Below are 21,942 nucleotides of genomic sequence, written 5' to 3'. Positions count from 1 at the left end.
TCTTAGGAGGGATGGTTTTAAGCTGCATCAGGGGAGATTCAGGACTGGACATTAGGAAGTATTACTTTCGGAAAGAGTAGTCAGGCATTGAAATGCACTGTCCAGGGAGGCAGTGGAGTCACCGACCATGGGAGTGTTCAAGAAACGCTTGGATGTGGCACTGAGGAATATGATTTAGCCAGGAAGTATTGGTAATGGTTGGACTAGATGATCTTCTAGGTCTTTTCCAACCTTGATAATTCTGTGATTCTGTGATTTTCTGTTTACCAATGCAGTCTCAAGATTTAGAGTTTAAAGCATTAGCTAGGATGTTGTGTGCTTCTTCTATTTTAGTAATAGATCAGATGTGTATTAAACAGGATTTGATCTAATCAATGCTAGAATCTACAGGAATAGCTCTTTTAATGTTTTAGTACTGTTTGGTTATGATGTTATTAGCTTATTAGTTAGCTTTTCTTAATTTGCTAAGACAAAACCTGGAAAGGAATCCCAGGCAAAGAGATGACCCTGTATCATAGAACGGATACCTCTTTTACATCCAATTAATTGGGATCTGAAAATATAACCATGCATCATTTTAGACAAAAGTGCACGCTAATAGAACTAAATTTGATAGTTATTTTGTTTTCCAAGCAGGTGTTCCACTTGGGCTCTATATCACGCACTGGCCATGCGGATGTGGTGTACAACTGGAAGAAATCCTTCAGACCCTGAATGCAGGAGAGAATCTGTGATGGGTGAGAGAGGAAATGTGCACCTTGAAGCAGGGGACGCCCTGCTGGCACTACCTGTCACATCCACCACCAACATGGCTTGCTGTTTCTCAAGGGTCAATAAGTATTAATGCCCCTAGTGATACTCTAGTACATTTGTCCTCTAAAATTGGTTCTATTTGACATGCTATTCCATTAAATTGTGCGATCATTAATCAATTATTAGCCCGGATAACTCAGTTGGTAGAGCATGGTTATGAGCATCCTAAAAGCATTTATTGCACAAATTTAGTGGTCATTAAAATCAGTATAATTAGAGTATTATGAAAATGAAGACTTTTCCTGATCAGTTACAGATTAACACAATGGGACCCTCACGGATTTATTTTCAGGTTGCAGAAACTTAGGTTGCAGTACAAACATGTTTGTTCTTTTTAGTGGGTTTAATAGTAATGTTGTTATGTTGTATTTGACTTGTCTCTTTTTCATTTTTAGAGTATTGTCAATCGAGGCCTTGATTGAGTTATAATAGTTATGTTATTAATTTAAGTAGTGTTGCTATTCTATAGGCAGTATTGTAAGAAGAATTCTACGGAGCGTCCGTCATGGATCCAGATGAGAAGTTCACAGAACAGCAGCTACGAAGCAGGATAAAACTACATGAGAACTGATTGAACAAATGAACTGAACTGCTTGTTAAATATGATTAATCGGTCGTTAAATCAAACCCTTTTTCAGCCTAAAAGAAAACGGGGGAAATGTAGAGAGTGTTTTTTACAGCTAGCTGAGAAGGGTCGTAAACACGGTGCAGTTAATCAAGCAGCCATGCCACCTGCAAGGACAGTGAAGTCAAAAGGATGCCTGGGATGGTGAGAAACTAACCATGGTTTTGTGAACTCGGCAAGGGAGTAACTTTCAGGATGATAACAACAAGCTGCAAAGATACTCGGGGATGGTATGTAATTGGGAACCAATGATGAGCTCCACTTTTGCAATATGTATGAGCTAATTATCCGTATTATAAAGGTACACGCAGCCAAGGAATAAACGAGAACCGAGTTCACAAAACCATGGTTAGTTTCTCACCATCCCAGGGCATCCTGTTGATCTCACTGTCCTTGCAGGTGGCATGGCTGCTTGATTAACTGCACCATGTTTACGACCCTTCTCAGCTAGCTGTAAAAAACACTCTCTACAGTAGCTGTTCCACCAAAGTCAATGTGAGACTGCCTGTAGCAAGGGAGGACCGATACATCAGCAGCCAGGGGCCTGCTGTTGGCCTGCACTGTGCCAATGGGTGGAGACAGGGCCCTGTGCTCCATGTGTGCCTTGAGATACTGGGGATGTGAGGCATGTAGCAGACATGGAGGAGTGCTGGATGCCTGTGAAGCTGTCATGATGCCCAGGAGCTCCATGAGAGTGTCCGGGGATGGCAGAAAGTACATCAGCACCTTCTGGATAGGCATCTGAGCCAGAGAAATTGCCAACATCTGTGTGTGTGTGCAGAATAAACATAGCCCGGAGGCATGAACCATCCCTGAAAGTCATGCTGACACCAGATATGGGAAGAGGGGCACCAGAGCAGACTTCTCCTCACCAGGCTTACAGGTACAGGGCTGGAAACACCATCACCAACATGAGTCTGGAGAAAATGGATGGTGACAGCAGGAACAGAGCTGCTGCCTCTGAACCCTTTGTGCAAAGCTCAGGTAACAAGTACTGTTTCTCAGGAGAGTAGGATAAAAATGAGTCAATGGTTGTTACAAATCTTCGCATCATCCACTTGTCTGTGCTCCTGTCAGCAGTGCTCGCAAGGTGTGAGTGGTGCTGCCAGCCCCCTGTGGGGAGTGTCAGTTCAAAGGAAGAAGCCATTCCAAAATAGACTGAGGGCTCTGAGCTCACTGCAGACACTGTGATTGTGTGGTAACTTCGGATGGAGCACTGGGCTAAAAACCCAAACCGACCTGATCCATCACCCTAACAGCCAACCCTGATAAAACAGACTAAAACTCTTCTGATTGCCCTTTGAATGAATATTATTCTGGGGCTGGATACTCATTTCAGGTGCCCAGGATTTCTCCAGACCACCCAGGTACTGGGGTGGGACCTCTCTCAATTTCACTTTAAATCATAAAGTGCACAAAAATGAACTTAAGGCATCACTCAGCATTAACCACACCTTGACATGTTTCTAGCCTTGCTGATCTGATGCGCCTCCAGGCTTTGGGCAGTTGAGTGCACCTCCACACTTTGTTTTTCCCACATATTTTTTCCTGAGCTGAGAATGATGACAATGTTTCAACTCCAAGACAAAGCTAACAAACAGATTTATTTATTTATGATAAGAAAGAATGCTGTACAGGGGATTTTAATCAGGAGTTGCCTGGGACAGAGCAACCAGCTGAACAAATAAGCCAGGTTTTTCAGTTATTTTCTGCATGTTTACCCCTCCCTAGGGGTATTTTTGTCATTGACATGAAAGGAAGCAAAAAAATCTTCCTTTCTCTGGGCTTCAGAAAAGACTCAGGAGATGTTCGACTTCCACTGGTGAATCCCTCTCAGCTGCTGTTGGTTTGTGGTGCGTCTACTGCAGACAAAGATCTCTCCTCCCTGTCAAGGCAGTTTTCAAGCAGACAGGTTGTTCAATTATTGAAGGGAACACTTCCCTGCACTACCAGTTGGCCATCGCTCCTGCAACCTTCACGTACGCACAGCAGAAACCCCAGGCATTTTCCTTCTTTTTGTAGGCAGCAGTAACTCCTGCCCTTACCAGAGGTCAGGGGCTGAGGTCTTATAGACTCTTAGAATCATGGAACCATTAAGGTTGGAAAAGGCCTCTAAGATCATCTAGTCCAACTGTCAGCCCATCCCCACCATGCCCACTAACCACGTCCCTCAGTGCCATATCTATGTGGTTCTTGAACACCTCCAGGGCAGTGACTGCACCACCTCCCTGGAGTGAGGGCTCTTCTGAGAGTATGCTGGAGCTCTCTACAATGCATCTGCCCTCTACAAGTATTACACCACACAAAGTTACATTCTCGGTGAGAACGAGTGGGGTGAGATTTTTGCTGTTGCAAAAGCTCACGACCAATTAGGAAAACCTCTCCTCTGTTGTTGCGAGCTGTGGGATGGCTCAGGACTGCATTATTCTTGGACCAAATTTAAAGTAGTTGAGCACTGAACACAAGAGCATATTCAGAGCTTTAATTTGCTTGATCTTAATTTTAGCAGTTGATGTAATATTATTGTATTGAGAAATCTGCTTGTTGCCTTCCTTCTGAGCTTCCGTGGCATCCCCAGAACAAATCCTGAGTGGTTTGTACTGAATTCTTCCATTTTTTTTCCTGCCCTAGAAGCAGGGCATCAGACATAAGTTGTGCATAAAATCACTGACCACTGACAGTAAGATCCAAGCCTTGGAGCTGTTTTAATAACTGTTCTCCTGTGCGGGAAAGAAGGGACACAGCACTCTCTCCACACGCTGGTAGAGCACGCTGACATTTCTGAGAGAAACTGTAGGAGAGAGGGGAAGTGAAAGATTTTTCTTCAGCCACCTCCTTGCCCAAAGCCTTTTGCCAAGACTACAAAAGTCACAGAAAGAGGAAAAATCCAGCTAATCGAAACTACAGCAGATCCCAGGACAAGGATATATGCCAAAATGTATGTTGACTGGGATTTAGAAATTAACCACTCAAACTTACCCTTCTGCCTTCCTCTGCAAAGTCTTCGGTTTTTCACAAGTTTTGCAAGGAATGCTGTCATTTTCACAGACGAGTTTTGCCCAAACCAACAGCAAAAAAGGACCGGAGAGCTGAAAACCCCATGAAGTGAAAAACAGGAAACTCTTCCACCACAGGAATCCAGAATGCTCAGTTTAAAAAGGATTCACTGATTGGAAAATGCTAAATGTTGACTTGAGGGTTATAAAAGGAATAAAAGTTCAGAGAAGAAGAAGACATGAGATCAATTTTTTCAAACAAAGAGTGAAGCAATCCAGCTAAATGTGTGCTTTGCCCTTCAATGGGGAAAATCTGAAATCCTGTGACTGTGCAAAAAGTGTGATATATGATGAGAGCTCCAAACTGAGGAACTCAATTAAATACCGAGTTTCATACTGCCTCGGAAGCTTGAAAAACAGCAAAGTGAGCCATAAAAGCCAAAAAAAAGTGTCCAGTTACTGTCTTCAAGTGCCAGACAGGCTCTCCAGAAATAGGAGCAGACCTCAGATGCCTGCCACAGCTCCAGTCATTGCTGTGTCCTCTCAGGACATAGAATAGAATTGAGTAGAATCATAGAATAGAATCACTAAAGTTGGACAATACCTCCAAGATCATCCAGTCCAATTGTCCACCCACCACCAATGTTTCCCACTAAACCATGTCCCTCAGTACAACATCTACATGTTCCCTGAACACCTCCAGGGACAGTGACTCCACCACCTCCCTGGGCAGCTCATTCCAGTGCCTGACCACTCTCTCAGATAAGAAGTATTTCCTAATGTCCAACCTGAACCTCCCCTGGCACAATTTGAGGCCATTCCCTCTAGTCCTATTGCTAGTTATGCAGGAGAAGAGGCCAATCCCCACTTTACCGCAACATCCTTTCATGTAGCCGTGAGAGCCACAAGGTCTTTTCTAAGCCTCCTCTTCTCCAGACTATATCCCTAAAGCTAAGCAGATGCCTGGATGCTTGAAGATCCCCAAAGTCAGTAGGAAAGCTGAAGCACACAGCCAAGTTTGAGCTCTACTGTCCTTTGGAAGAGCCCACCTGAGCTCAGAGCTCAATATCCTGCATGGCCTGGCAGCACTGTCCTCATCTATTACTGCACCCAGGAAACTGAGACAGAGACAGCCTGGAGCTCCTGTAATACACCCTGCTGTGCTCCCTGCATGAGATCATGCATAAACATAGCTCATCATCTCTTCCTTTACCAAATTTACAACTCAGAATGACATCAAGACACAACCACCTTCCTCAGAAATGCAGGAGCCCAAACAGGCCAAGGTCAAATAAGAAACATCTCCAGCTCCAGCTCTCTGATCCTTCCTGCTCTCACAGCTATTTGAGGGGCTGCCCTTCTCACCCAAGGCCCAGATCCCAGCCCCTTCCTCAGCCCAAGCCACACATCAAGAGGGAGCAAACTACAAACATTCTAGCTGAGAATACTAAGTCCCAGCTTGTCTTTGCCATCGTGGACGCCAATGTTCAATTTTCTTCCTGCCCCTACTCTATCTCACAGCATTTAGAGAGCCCATGCTGCCCTTCTAGACATGGGAAGACCACATCTTTATTTCCCTTAGTTCAATTTATTCTCTCTTATTCTGCTTTTCTAAAGTATGTGATGTATTCCATACATGTAGATGTAACTTCTGTGATATGTATGTGCTTTTCTTGACAGGCATAATGCTAAAGCTATTAACTCCACATTAAAAGTCCTGCTACTGCCTGTAGTAATACACTACATTGTTCATCACATACAGTTTATTATTCTGTTCTCATCCACCTAGGAAGAGTGGGATTTATGTAGAAATAATTGAAAAAATTAACTCTCATCTGAGAAATCTTAGGTAGAATTTAATAATATCCTTAATGGACTTTCATACTTTAAATCTGCAAAGCTGTAACACAAGAATTTCCTCCTATTCTTTCTCACCCTTCTGTATAATAGGACAGAACCTGTTAGAACCAGACTCAGTGCCAGGCTTGCCAGTATCCTGAGAATGTGAAAACCTCAGCTTCCATCTGATCCAGCAAGTTATGGAAGGAAATGCACATCCAGGTGGGTATGAGAGCTGAGTCCAGCCATACAACACATGGGACCAGGATGCTGGGCATTTTGTTGCTGGCATCAGACTAAGCCAACTTGCCTCTTCTGGCTTGTAGAGTCACTGACCAAAAAAGGGCTCTCTTCTCATGGTTTTCAGTATATTTTGAAAAAAGCACTTAGCTGGAGCAAACTAACAGTCTTTTCCCAACACGTGGGATCTGGTGGATCTAAAAAATATATGGAAAGAGCAGGTAAGACTTCATTTAAGCTCCAGTCAGCACATGTCCTCAAAAGCAGACCCTCCTTCTAGCATTATCTGTCTGGTTTGGAGCAATTCAGTACAAAGAAAATCTGTGTAATGAGAAGATACAAAAATGCCAGAGAGAATCTATATCCTCCTGCTCACTGAAGACAGAGATGTAAATTGCCTGAGCTCTGTTACAGCAGTTACAGTAAATATAGCACAGAATCAGCAGCCAGAGGAGCTTCTAATAATAACACCTCTCTAATTAAAATACCCCAAACAGACAGTCAGGAAAGGAGAGAAACATACTGTGAGGAATGAGTTGTTCATATCAGAAGAGTATAAAGAAGGTGTTTATAGTTTGGGACCCTCTCATTTTTTTTCCTCTTAGGATACACTGTTTAACACTGTAAATAAATTAGGTTATTTCTCTTTCATAAAGAAAATGTAAGAGAGAGGTGAGAAGAAGAGTCAAAAGTCTCTAAAGACTTGTGATTGATGTAAACTGGCACAGTTTAGCATCAGTCATCTGAGCTCCTTTAAAGAATACACAACCGAAAAGTGACAGCTTTGGTTGCACCTCACACAGTTGCACATAGATTACCAAACGCATCAATACTGCACTGCTACTCTTTTCCAACCAAACAGCATTCCCTCAGCTGATAAGAGCTTTACTTCTCCTACGCCAGACTAACTACAGGGAAAAGAGTGAAATATTGTTGTTTCGCAAAGGATTTAAGTCCCCCAATGCCCAGCTTTCTTTCTCAACACAATTCTTCACAAATCGAGACCTTTTCGCAAGACACTTTTAAGGCACTTTCCATTTGCGGAGTGATCTGGCTCCACCAAGTGACAATTGCTGTTATTGCTAGTCTACACCTGGAGCGAAGATGGCACAGATCTGACCCTAGACTCTGCAATAAGGCAGTAACTAACGATGGTATCTCGTTGAAAAGCTTTCAACTCTTCATTAGTTGAAACCCTCCAGATTATTTTGCTGTGGTTTAGGCTGTAAATGAAGGTGCTACGGAGCTGCGAACTATTTATTTTTCTCCATTTATGTTGGACAATACTGAAAACCGTTCTACAGAAGTGACCAAGTTGTTTGTCATTACAACAGTTAATACCTCTGGAACACATCACAGTGGGGTAGAAGGGTTTCAGAGAAGCAAAATATTTTCCAGAATGTTCTGAATGCACCAGATGATGGAAAAGATCCACCGTATCTCTAGAAATGTGATGGGAACATGAGGAGAGTGTAGAAACAACCACACGCTGTGGTCACTATACAAGTCTGAAAGAACATGCTTTAAAAGACTCAAACGAAGTGGAAAAGCTTGTTAACATACAGCCAGGAGGATGGAAGCTCTCACATCTATTATTTCATACATAACCGTTTTTGAGAGAAAAGGAGCTCTAAAAGAAAAGAGTGAGGAGGCTGAAGGCCGGGGACAAATTCTGTATAAGGCAATGAAGCAGACTGCTTTAGAAGAATTTCATCCATAAATCTATCAAAGTATTGATTAATATTTTACCTGCTTATTTACTCTAATGAATAAATGGAAATGTTTCAAAACAAATCTCCACATCAAGAAGATAGTGTTATATTTAACGCAGCGGTGACGATTTAAAGCACATGAATGTTACCTTAACAAGACATATGTTGGCTCATCTTCAGGTAACTCATGCTTGTTTGCTTCTCTTATGTGTGTGCAGGTTCATTTCTGAATATTCAAAAGTATTTAATTGAAAGGGAAAAACAGGAAGATGCCTATTTATAAAAATTTCAGCAGGAGGAGCTAAAACAACATTCTATGACTCCGAAGGTGACTGAAAGCACAACAGCCCAGCAAGCCATTCACTAACCAGTCTCTACTTCTATCCAAAGGATAGGAACAAAGAGGATATTTTGTAGTATAATTCTATTTGCTACCCTACATGACATCTTATATTCACTTTTTTTCCTCCATTCTCACACTACACACCTTCTCATACCATCATAGTTTTCAACTCACCTGTTGCTTTGATAGAAGTAGTGAAATACAGGTTAAATCTACTCTTCCAACCAAGCTGAGCTACACTCATGGTTTTACATCATCACCACACAGTTGCCTCATGCAGGGGCTGACTACGGGGCTCTGCTGCAACAACACGAACTTAGTCTGGGTCCACAAACATGGCAGCCCTTCTGCCCTAGCGGTTCCTTGCGTGATCAGTGGGCATGACTGAAAGTGACTTCACAAAAGCAAACACAGTGGGTGTAATTGTCTGACCTGGCAAAGTCATTTAAGTTGCTCCTTTGATGAAGTTGGTCAGTCCAAACCTATTTTCTACCAAGGACTGGATTATCGATTTGTTTTACAAAAATCTAATAAAAATATTATAGATCCTCTTGTTTGAAGACTTAGATCATGGAATCAACCAAAGCAAGCAACTAATATCACATAAGGTATTCCAGATCCAACTGCTAGCTTAGATGGGAAAAACAACCTTAAAATCCTATTAGATAGCCCTCTAACACAACGTGTTGGATAAGAATACGTAGCACCACACCCAGACAGAAAATCCAATGAGAAGAGCCTAGAATGCTCCCAGAACCACAGCTCTGACTCCTCTAACGTCATATACACATGTAATGCAACTCTGTCCACATGCCTCATTGACGTGAGGTCAAACCTGACCTGAGATTGCGTTTTTTAATCCTCCAACTCTAGTCACTGTAACAACTGTTTTGCCACAGGGATACACCTATGTGTGATAAACTAACCGAGACATCATGCTGCATCAATCTTCATAGACAAAAACATGAATTTGCTTACAGTAAAAGGTGCCTGAGCAAGAAAGATTCACTTACTAGGCAAGACTAGATGATCTTGGAGGTCTTTTCCAACTGTGGTGATTCCGTGATTCTAGGAGACATTATAAATAGTACCAGATAATAAAGAGGAGGTAGACTGCTTATAAGTTAACATGGTAAGAAAGAAACACAAATGTTTTAAGATATAAGTAACGTAGAAATAAGCACAATTTCTTAATAGTTTAAGCAAAGAAGAGATTATCAGAAAATAGAACATAGGTGTTTAGAAACAAAACTCAGAGTGTTTGAGGGTTGTAATAACATTTGTCAGTGCCACCAAAAGCAGAAGTAAAAATAAAGTGATAAGAAGTTATTTTACCTTGTTAGGTTCACTTAGGAAAAGAAGGGGTCATTTAAAAGGAATGACTTTTGGATGGAAAAAAAAAAAGAAAGAAACCAAATACAGTTCATTTAATCATAGTCAGTGCATTCGTGTCAAGCACATGGATGAGTAATAGCTAAAAGACCTTATCAGCATTGCTAGAAACCACTAATGGCTGGTTGGCCAAATGCAAAATGTGTTAGCTGTAAATGAGGCAAAGTTTATTGGGAAAATTATTATTTTGGTTAGAACAAACACTGTTTGGCTAGAAAAACTAGTCTAATGGAACTATTAGTCAACTAGATGATTTTAGAGACCTGCTGTTACATTTGAAAAGATCCATGAAATACACTTATTTTTCTGACTGGAAAAGCAAAGGAATTTCATGCTGTTGAAACCGATTGCTGTCCTGGAAATACTGTCATTCATTAAATTCTGCCTTTTTACTTTCAAGGACTTTCTCAAACATGCTGATGGAGAAATACTCCAGCAAAAAGAAAGAGAAATGGAGGCTGATAGCAATAGAAATGAGCCTTCTCACTTTGTTTCAGAGATCTGCCAGTAGTCTGACAATATCATTTCCTCAGTGAGAATGGGTCCAGACAAAAGAAAACAAGTCTAAGTAGAAGTTAGGTATAGTCTCTACGACATAATTACTGCTTTCGAAGTAATTGTGAAGTAATTTTCACCTATTATCAAAAGTATACATTAATGTCACTAAAGGATAAACCTTTTGAATTGAGTTGTGAGCAGAATAGAAGATTTGAAGACTGTTTTCCTATCTCTGCAGTCTATTTTCATTATGTACCAAACAGTTCAAAAGAGACGGCTGTTGTTTAGCGGTGCAATTAGCGTTTATGTAGTCAACAGCTGTTACAAAGTAAAAGATTTAGAAAACTTATTCAGGAAAATAGACGTGGCCTGCAGCTAGAATTTCCAACTGCAGTTTAGTGGAATTCTCAGTCAGGTCTACTTACAAGCTGCTTTCTGGAGGACTGTTTAAACAACGACTATATTAGTTGCTTCCAATTGCTTTTTCTTTTTTTCCTTTCAATTACAGAGGCGTGCATCAGATTTTTCATCTGGACAATGCAGTGTCAGAACTGGAAAATGCTTTTTTCAAGCTAAGAGCAGAGGTTGGTTAATCCCTTACTAAAAAGCATGTCTGCTGGGGGTTACTGTTCAAAGACAAAAACTTAGAATGTGCTTGATAGATGTGACTTGGACTATTCAGAGACACCTGATAGAACAACAGAATCTTCTAAGCAGAAGGAAGTTGAATGTGGAAGTCTAGGAGTTGAGATGGAAGGGACCTTTAAAGGGCCTCTAGTCTATCTCCCTTGCAACAAACAGGGACATCTATAGCTACAGGGACATCTACAGCTATTTCAGGTTGCACAGATCCCCATCCAGTCTGACCTTGAACATCTCTAAGGGCCACTCCTCCACCACATCTTGGGGCAACCTGTTCCAGTGCTTCACTAAAGCTATCGCAAAAAAACCTTTTTTCTTACATCCAATCTAAACCTCTTAGTTTGAAATAATTTCTGCCTGTCCTATCTCAGAAGCTAAAAACCCTGCTAAAGACTTTATTCCCTTCTTTCTTGTACTGAAAGGTCACTATCAAGTCTACCTGGAGCAGCCCCAGCTCTCAGCCTGTCCTTGTAGAAGAGGTGTCACAGCACATAGATCATTTTGGTGCCCTCCTCTGGACACACTCCATCAGGTTTATGCTTCTCCAGTACTGAGGACTCCACATCTGGACACAGTATTCCAGGTAAGGCCTCAGCGCAGAGTAGAGGGGCAGGGATCACCTCCTTGTGAAGAAAAGTGTACTGTAGAAAATATAAGTGGGAAGTGACTTGTGCCTCTGGCCACTTCTGCTCGTAAACTGGGATGTCCAAGGGTTTGAGAGGATATGCATAGTCACCACCTTTCTCTACTTCCCCATTTTACAGTGGGCTGCATCTCATATATATACATACACACACACACACACACACATATATATACATACATATATATATATATATATATATATATATATATATATATATATATGTAAAAAGGCCTATACAATTCAAAAGCAAAACCATAAACACATCACTTACCAAATGCCAGTGGAATCTGAACTTGCAAGAGGCTACCTGAGTGGATGTGGATGAAAGCACAGCTTTGAACGCTTCTGTTCAGAGGAATGCTGCACAGTTGCCAATAAGATCAGTTTTTGGTATCTCTCACCTTTTAGAGGAAGCAATGCTCACTGCCTGATGTGATATTTCAAATGGAGATGAGCATGCATATCTGATTGCATGTGTAAAGATACTGTATGAGTTTGGAGAAGAGAGACAACGTTGAGCAGAGAGGAAAAAGTTCATTTTGTTGGAGCTGTAAGAGTCCTGGATATGTATAATAAAAAGGGAAGGAATGAATCATAGAATCATAGAATCACCAAGGTTGGAAAATACCTCCAAGATCATCTAGTCCAACCATCCACCTACCACCAGTATTTCCCACTAAACCATATCCCTCAGTACAGCAGCTAAATGTTTCATGAAAACCTCAGGGACGGCGACTCCACCACCTCCCTGGGCAGTCCATTCCAGTGCCTGACCAAACAAACATTGTCTAAATCTGGAAACCAAAGTGAAACCTCAGAGACTCTCCACACTAAGGCAGAGAACAGGAAAATGGCTAAAAAAAAAAATGAGCCAAAGACCTGGAAAAAAACCCCACACCAATACAAAATATTGGCTGTGTCAAGTCTTTTCAAGGAGATGAAGATATGAAAATAGTAGAGACTGATGAAGGAGAGGAAGAGGAAAGAGCATTGTTAGAACACAAGGATCAGATACAGTGTGTGCCCAGGGTACAGCAATTCAACATTCACAAGGACTTCAAGTGGTCCAGGCAATCCTTAGAATGAAAACAAGCACAGTGGATTTAGTTTATCCTTCTCACTCTCCAGAATCTGGGAAACACAAATGGCAATACAAGCCAGCCTTGGGCAGCAGTCAGAGAGCCAAAGCATCTGTTGGTGCCCTGCAGCAGTGGCTGGGATCTGGCTGCTGAGCAGGCTCAGAGGGAAAGGGCACAGAGAGACCACTCTGGAGTACGTACTGGTGTAGAATCCCTCTCTATTTTATTTTACATGAAGTTCTATTCAATCAGTGGTGACATTACGTCATCATTCGGTGTTAATTACACTTCGTCACATTTCTCGCTATGCTGATTTGATCTGATTTGCCTCTGGCCTTGGCCTCAGATAGCTGAATGCACCTACACATTCCATTATTCCTACACGTTTGTTCCCTACCAGGGGATGATGGCGATGTTTTCAGCTTCAGAACAATGCCAGCTACCTACTCCATTTTTTCTTATTATTTTTTCCCTTTAGTGTGAAAAGAAATGCTAATAAGAGCTTCAATTGGGTGATCCCATAACAAGATAGGTGTCCAGGTCAGGACAAGAGGCCAGACAAACAAGTCAGGTTTCAGCATCAGTTTAATGAGCCAGCAACTGCAGCACTGTATTTCTACTCAACTGGCGCAGCAAGTCAAACCCTGCAACACCGTCAGGACTACTTTTGCATTCCCCTGCTTTTACTAAGGAAGTGAAGAAAATGTATCTTTTTTTTTCTCCCTTTTTCTGAGCTTCAGGAAGAGTCGTAGATGTTTGATTTCCATTGGTGAGCTCCGATAGGTTCATGTTATTTGTAACAGTCAACTATGAGATGGGAGGAATCCCTTCATGTGGTGCATCTGATGCAGATGAAACACTTTCCTCCTGCTCACTGTGAACATTTTGCAGATTTATTTGTAGGGGAGACACTTTCCTGTGCTGGCCAATTAGGCTTCTTCCTACACCTTACCCACCTGCACACCCTGACTCCTGGACATTTTCCTTAGCAAAGGGATACTCCTACATTTGGGTCAGAGGCCAAGTGCCAAGGTTTGGTAAGAGAGAGGATATTGCTGGTACAGCCCAGTCCCCTGTGAAGAATGGAGACCATCTGCACTAGCAAAAATTTACATTGTCACAAATGAGAATTTCTCTGCTGCTTTTGTAGAAAGCCAAAGGAAGTAAAAGTATGAATGTTACTGAACCCTGACTTTGCCCTTGGCCTGAGACTGTGATTCATGTCGAGGTGTTTGATCAGACCATGGCAGCTATGGGACAGAGCATTTGCACTGCTGTTGTTCAAAATGATCTCCTCACGTGTAATGCTTGGTTCGTTATGGTGTTCATGTTGGTTGTGCACATCTGTAGCATGAACTATAGCTTTTGTGACAGATGTACCAATAAACAAATGCAGAGAACTATCTGCCTGCTGAGAAATGCAACCTGGCTATGGTTCTCAGTGTGCCTGAGTTCATGTCAGAGCCTCTGAAAGGTTCAGACATTTTTTGGATCATTCCATAGTTCCTTCAGCACATCGTGGGCTGCCTGAAAATCATGCGGTGCTTCGTTAAGGATGCAGACAGATCACTACATCCCAATCTGCCTCTGAGCTGACTGAACAGGACACAAGAAACCACTGGATGTGACACAAGCAATTGCCAAACAATGACAGGTACCAGCATGAGACGACAACAAAAGTTATGTATAGTGCCATGAGGAATGACTGGATTCCACAGATGGCTATGAACTGAGTTAAGTGAGGGATAACCAGACTTCAAAGACATTTGGAAGGGGTTGTTAGGGACCTTCTTGGGAGTGGAATCATGTAAGGCCCATAGCGCCTGTGTAACTGTATCAGCCACGTCACATCAAGTCAAGATTACTCATTATTAAACACAGAATTTGGGTACGGGTGCAACCAAACTTGGATTGAGGGGGATAAAGAAATATGGGACAACTTGTTTATTAGGGAGGAGACTGAGGTGGAGAAAGGGAGGATCAGGACATGGGAAAAGAGGTAACAGATGTAAATGATGTAATCCCAGCTGTTCGTGGTACCTGCCCTTTATCCCTTTCAGCTTGGAGCAGGACAATGAGCCAAACCTGTTGTTCTGATGATACCACACATTTCCACAGCCAGGAGGCCTGGGGTGCATTCCCTGGCCAGCAAGAGAACACCCAAGATGGACAAATCAAGCACCCCAGCATCACTGTGTTTGTATCTGTTCCAAGCCTGACAGCATCAGCATCTCCTTATCAGTCTAACATCAGCCTACCAGCATTCATGATTCAAATGTTAGTTACCTCCTTCATAACAGGTTGATTGCCCTGCTTGAAAATGTTGCACGTATTTTCCCAACTCAATTTGGAATGTTTCTTGGTTTTCAACCAAGGCATAATGGGGAAAGCAATCAGCTTTTAGAGAGGGCCACTGGGATTCAAGTATTCCTCTGTGGATTCTAGAGAAGCTCAGATAGTTTTTATTTCTTTCTCCCTAGATCAATATTAGCAACCAAAGATGATCTAAACTACAGCAAACCCTGAGAGGGAGCTTGCCAGACTATATGAAGAAAAGAATTTAGAAATCACCTGCTCAGGGTTATCCCTCTGCTACCTCCTAGCAATCTTTTGGTATCACAAATTCTATTTTAAATAGAGAAGTTTTCCCCGTGCCAGTAACAAAAAGTACCAGAGAGCTAAAAAAGTGCTGTATTCTACACCACAAAATCTTCAGCTGAGCACATCAGTAATGCAGCATTCCACATGCTGAATACGCATTGATTACTGCACCCTGGACCATGCCCACCCCTCAAAGCACTCCATGTTCGGAGAGTTGATGTTCATTCCCTCACTTGCCCCTAAATAAGCATTGGATGGCAAGGTGGGACTGTCCTGCCTCACATATATTGTTTGTAAATGGGAGCCTAGAATTGTGGTTCAGTGGGAGATCCCTTGCATAGGGGTTTCTTCCTGTATTCTTCATGCTGCCCATGTGCCTTGACAAACCCAAGAGAACCTTCTCCCAGAGCACCTGTGGGCAGCTTCTCTGCTCATCTGAGGCACAGTAGGAGGTGAAGCCAACAGTACATCTTCCCCACCTGTCCCTTGTCTCCCCTTGACCTCTGTGACGTTATGGTGGCCATTTGGGTGTCAACTCTGTTCGGCATTATTTCAAATTGAGATAGGAAAGAGATGATGGTGGGAACTGGAATTCAGGAGACATAAAGTAAATTCTCACCTTATCCGGGGTTTCTCTGCTGGATCTTGGGCATGTGTCTTGAGATAAACTGCCTGCAGAAACGAAGTAACATATCCCTGCCTTCCTGGAGCAGTGATAATGTAGAAACAGCATTATACTGAGAGCACTATTTACACCTTTAAGAGCAATGTAGGACAGACCAATCTCTTCTATGTGTGTCAAACTGCATATCACTCTTTGGATATAACTCTGTTAGGAAAGCTCCCTGTAGTCCTCTGAATCAGGTTTTCTGCTTTGAAAGAATTCCTCTAGATGGAGGCTTAAACCCAGTTCTTTTTATCAGGCTTTTCTAGGTGTCCTGACAGGGCAATTAACAGCAGCACACACAGCGCTACAAGGTTTTGCATGGCTCCTGGTCAGAAAGGATCATCATGGTGGAACATTGTCACCTGTAGACTTAAGTCTGAGTCTACAAAGTGTTAATAGAATTAATTGAGCAGAATTCAATTAACAGTCTCTGTGAGGTCAGGATTTCTCCTTCTGGCAAGCACAGGTGTTGTGCTGGTGAGGACTGTTCTTCTGACACAGAAACAGAAGCAGTGAAATGGAAAAGGCCGCTGTTGTCCAGGCAGAGCGCTCTGGTCTGTGTGCTCCAGCCACTTTGCCATGTCTGCAGCAGACAAGTGCATCCTGACCTCTGTAGTTCACCTATCTCAGTGTACCCCAGTGTTAAGGGCACATCTTGTTGCCAGGAGCAAGCTGTGTGGAACAGGTTTTCTTTTGTCTCTGCTACATTTGATGCTTTGCTTTCACAGGTCAAGTTACAGAAGGGCTCCTCGAGGTGCTTGCAGTAATGCTCTTTATGTGCGCTTTTGCAGGTATTGGTTTTTATCCTCTTCTCCCATCAACAACTTCTGAATCTGGGTGTTTCGAAGAGAAGGAGAGAACTCCTGAGTGCCTGTTAAGAGGCCTCAAGATAGCAGAGAGGCCTTGTTCCCCTTTGTTGTGTAAGAGGAGCTTAGAGCTTCTCCAACCGAAAGGCTTCCACATGAGAGGGAGAGAAGTGAGAGAGTGATTGAATGCCCACATTGCAGTAATGCAAGGAGTGCAGGAAGTCATAGCTAAATACTGTCAACACTTTTGCAGCCCCTGACCAATCTGGTAGCCTTCCACGACAGAGTGTCGGCACTGGTGAGCAAAGGGAAGACAACTGATGTCATCTACCTGGACTTCAACAAAGCACAGTGCAAGGTTTGTCACCTGGGTCAAGATTATTCCAGATATGTATAGATATGTGGAGGACTCCTTGAGAGCAGCTCTGCTGAGAAGGGCTTATGGGTCCTCATTGACTTAATGTAGGTCAGCAGCGTGTACCTGCAGACCAGAAGGCCAACAGTATCCTGGGTTTTATCAGAAGAGGTGGTCAGCAGAGTGAGGGAGGTGACTGCCTCCCTCCATTCTGTCTGTGTGAGACCCTAGCTGGAGTACTGTGTCCAGGTCTGGGGCCCTCAACACAAGAAAGATGTGGAGCTTTTGGAGAGGATCCAGAGAAGGGCCACAGAGATAACCAGAGGACTGGTCTGGAGCACCTGGAGCATCTCTTCTGTCAAGACAGGCCAAAGGAACTGGGCTTGTTCAGCCTGGAAAAGAGAAGACTACAGGGAGACATCATTGTGGTCTTCCAGTATTTAAAGGGAGTTTATAAACATGAGGGAAATCAACTTTTTATAAGGGCAGAAAGTGACAGGACAAGGGAGAGAGAGGAGGCCCCACGTTAAACGTTATTTACCTTCTCTCTTGATAAGGATGATGTGAGTCGTTTGCATGACTTCAGGGTGCCATACTCCAGTGCTACAGGGAACGTTTTTAAGAAGACAGCTTTCTGGAGGAGTTCCATTGCTGAGGTTCCAGCTACTGCCTAGGAGGGATGCCAAGGGGCAGGTGCCTCATGGGCCCATGCAGCTGTGTCATGGGTTTAAGTGATGTGTGGCATTCCAGTAGCATCCTTTGGAGTCTGAAGAGAGATTTGGATGCTTTTGAACTGTACATAAATAGTATTCCTGTGCAGTTTCGTGGTTTCAGAAGGTTCAGAGAAAAGAGCTACCTTTGAAGAGCTTTAAATCTGAGCCGTCAGGTGTGCATTTTTTGTTCCTTTGCCCCAGCTCTCCAGATATGTTGCTGGGGGCACCATTCACAAAGCTTTATTGACATTAACAGCCTCAACAGTAAAGTTTTCTCTTCTCTGGGGATTTATGATCTGTGAAGGCAAGGGCTGAATAAAAAAAAGGAATACAATGAAGTGATAGTGTGGGAAAGCTTAGCTGTTTCCCCCATCCACCATTTTCTGGCTTCATCTCACTTCACTGTTAATTTTTATGTTTACATTTGGCTTCTTTCTGAAGTGCTTCTCATCACAATGGAAGCACAAGTCATGTTAATTAATGAGAGTAGCAGCCAAAAAATAAAGCTAGCACTTCTTTGCCATTGTCAAGGGCTCTTGAATAACTTGTCCTCAGTGTTTGTTTTGGCTGAACAAGAATTACGGTCATAATCACGACTAGATTTGATTGACTAGATCTTCCTTTCTATTACACTGATGATAACAGTATGACAGAAATTCTTGTCCTTATACAACCCTATTGCCACATCCACACATTGCTAAATAGCCGAGCATCCTCTCCCTGACTTGGCTGTCCAGCTCTGAGGGCGTTGAAATGTCTGAGGTAGTCCACAGTGGCTTTAGGGTGATGGAGTAAAACCCTTCCTGTTGATGTAAAATCTCTGTCAGGCACAGAATGAGGATATGAGGCCGTGAATCACTGCAGCACAGCTGGAGAACCCATACTTGCTGAACCTTTGGTGATTTCATTCATTAACTATGAATTTAAATGATCCCCTTGCTAACCTCAGATAACAGCTCCTGATGCTCAGTTTGGGATGCTGTTGCCCAGCCACACGCCAGCAGCAGAGACGACAAGTCTTCAGCCCTGAGCAGACACCGCTGCAGCTGGAGATGCCACAGCAGAGACAGGGGCTGGCAGTGCTCTCATAGAGGCTGCCCACTGCACCATTATATCCTTCAGTCCAACAATGCATTGATGACAGCCCCTTTAAATCTTACCCAGTACTTTCCCAGCCTCAATAATTATTATTTCTTTCTGAAGATGTGACCTTGCTCACACTTGCATATGCTGTATTGTCATTAAAACCATTACTGAATGTCAGACCCTGGGGACGAACTAGAGTTACAGAGTGTCTGAATCACAGAATAGAGTCATAGAATATCCCAAGTTGGAAGGGACCCTCAGGGATCATTGAGTCCAACTCCTGATCCACACAGGACCACACAAAAATCAGACCACATGACAGAACACTGTCCAAACACCCCTTGAACTCTGCAAAGCTCAGTGCTGTGCCCACTGCCCTGGGCAGCCCGTTCCATGCTCACCACCCTCTGGTGCAGAACCTTTCCCTCACCCCCAGTTGCTCCTTCCCTGACACAGCTCCATGTCATTCCTTTGGGCCTTGCTGCTGTCACAGAGAGCAGAGCTCAGCACTGCCCCTACACTCCCTGTAAGAAAAGCCTTCCTGGCTGCTTGGAAGGATATTCCTATCTGCTGCTACTGCTCAGCTCAGCACTGAATCAGGTTTGTAAGCAAACAAGGAAGAAAGTAAGCTAGGTTTCCCAAGCAGCAACAGATCAAGCCTGAAGGTTTTAAACACAAAACTTGTCCTGCAGAACCGCTTAGAAATGCTCTTTAGAAGCTGGTCATAATTTGAATCTGCTGTCTTGGCAGGAGCTTCCTGCTGCAGAAGTGGGTTCTCGTCACCCACCCGAACAGATAACCCTGGAGTTGCCTACTACAGCAATCTGGTATGAACAGCTGGAGAAACTCAAATGATCGATTTAACTGAGGCAGACTAAAGCTGTATAGAGCTGTCAGCCATGGGCTGTCCTGCTCCCAGGACACTTATCCTGTACCCTGCATCCCTTGACACTTCTCAATCACTTTGTGTTTAACAAAACACTGCTGGCTGCTTACCTGGGCTTCCCAGACACACTAAGTACAAAAGAGAGCTACCTACTCCACCAGCCTGCAGCTATTCTAAAGGGTGGTGGAAAGGTGGGGGCCTTCATTAAAGATAGAGATGCACCCCCACAGGCCCATCCCACATGCCCCACTGCCAGCTGTGCCCAGCAGGGGCTCAGAGCTCCCTCCTCCCCATGCCTCCACCAGCCCATCCCAGCCCTCCCTGCCGCCGTCACCGCGGCTGCTGCCGGCCGTGATCCCGGAGCCCGAGTGCCCCCTGCCCGCTGCGCTGGCAATGACACGGCCTTCGTTGGAGCCCAGCTGCTGACAGAGCTCCTGGAGCCGTGAGCCTGGGCTGAGCCGACACAGGAACTTGTGGAAATAAAGCACGGTTACACAGCTTATTCCATCTGCCTCCAGGCGCCCCAGCACATACGTTAAGGGCCACTTGTCCAAGGTGGTTCTCTGTCCCAGAGTGTTGTGCAGATAAGCAGTCACCCACCTGAATGTCAGTGCTTGAACTTGGGCTGCTTCCCAGGTCTTCTGCACTGCGTTTGGCCCACAGTGGGAGGGAGAAGAGGGCCAAGGGGGATGTAAATTTGTCCGATCCTCCCTGTTGTGGGACTGCACAGGGAAGGAGCCGGCTCCTAGTCAGCCTGGGGCGGCCGTCAGGGTGTGTCAGCAGCTGAGACTGTGCCTGGCACAAAGGGGTGCGATCATTGCAGTCCCGGCTTATAAACCATCACTGTGAATACCTCTGTTGAAGTAAACAAAAAACAAAGCAGCATTTGTTTTAGCAGAAGCCACCCGAGGTTCCTCCTCCAGCCAAAAGTAAAAGGCCGTCCCAGAGAACAGAGCAGTTTGTGCCATGGCAGCACAGCCACACAGCTCGCTCCAGGCACCCGTCATTTCATTGCCATAGTCAGAGCTGCAGAAGCTCAGCCCTCCGCCATTAAACCAGAGGTGCTGGGATGTGTGCATGCCTACAACAGATCTCCACTGCTCCATGAAGGCCCCGATATTGCAGAGCAGCAGCTGCACAAAGCAGTGCTTTGTTGGAGCCAACAGAGCCATTTGTTCCTGATAACCACGAGGGCCCCACCAACACCAGCTCTGTGCCTCTCTCTCACTGCTAACACCACTGTGACATAGAGTCAGAGAATCATAGAATACGCTGAACTGGAAGGGACCCATAATGGTCACAGAGTCCAACTCCTGATCCACACAGGACCACATAAAAATCAGATCATATGTCTGACAGCACTGTCCAAACACTCCTTGCACTCCGCAAAGCTCAGTGCTGCGCCCACTGCCCTGTGGTGCAGACCCTTTCCCTCACCCCCAGGTGCCACTCCCTTGACTCAGTTCCATGCTGTTCCATCAGGCCCTGATGTTGTCACAGAGAGCAGAGCTCAGCACTGCCCGTCCACACCCTGAGAGCTGCAGCTGCCATCAGGCCTCCCCTCAGCTGCTCTGCTTTGCGCTGAGCAAACCCAGAGAGCTCAAGCTGCTCCTCACACACCTTGCCCTCCAGACGCTCTCTGTCCTTGACCAACGTTTCTGCCCCATGAGGGCAGCTCTCCACAGGGCTCTCCCAAGCTGCCCAGTGCCAGTGGTGGCCGCCCTGGGCTGGGCAGTGCTGTCCCCTTTCCTCCCCACTCCACGCCTCAACTGTAAGACGACAAAAAAAAACCAAAAAAAAAAACAAAAAAAAAAAAGGCACGTAGGGATTAAAGCCCTGGGAGCTGCCTGCTGCTCTCATCAAGGAAAAGGAAGCTCTGATTATTTCCTGGTACAAGCTGTTTCTGGAATCAAAGCGCTCTGCGGTTCAGTTAATGATCATTCCCTCCTGCCCGTGTACAGCTAGTCCTTCACAGGCCGCAGGATGAGGCAATGACTTGTCCG

General features: G+C 44.2%; 1 long non-coding RNA gene across 1 annotated transcript in view; it reads right to left on the bottom strand.

Annotated features, from left to right (window-relative positions):
• The window catches only part of LOC116652875, a 29,340-nt gene extending 7,966 nt beyond the window's left edge, over nucleotides 1-21,374 (bottom strand). The window contains exon 1 of the long non-coding RNA XR_004306053.1: nucleotides 20,540-21,374. This is a non-coding gene — a long non-coding RNA (uncharacterized LOC116652875). The remainder of the gene's footprint in view (nucleotides 1-20,539) is intronic.
• Between the last annotated feature and the right edge of the window lie 568 nt (nucleotides 21,375-21,942).

This window comes from Coturnix japonica, chromosome 2, assembly GCF_001577835.2.
Source record: "Coturnix japonica isolate 7356 chromosome 2, Coturnix japonica 2.1, whole genome shotgun sequence".
Lineage (NCBI taxonomy): Eukaryota > Metazoa > Chordata > Aves > Galliformes > Phasianidae > Coturnix > Coturnix japonica.
This window is presented reverse-complemented; position numbering and strand designations above follow the sequence as displayed.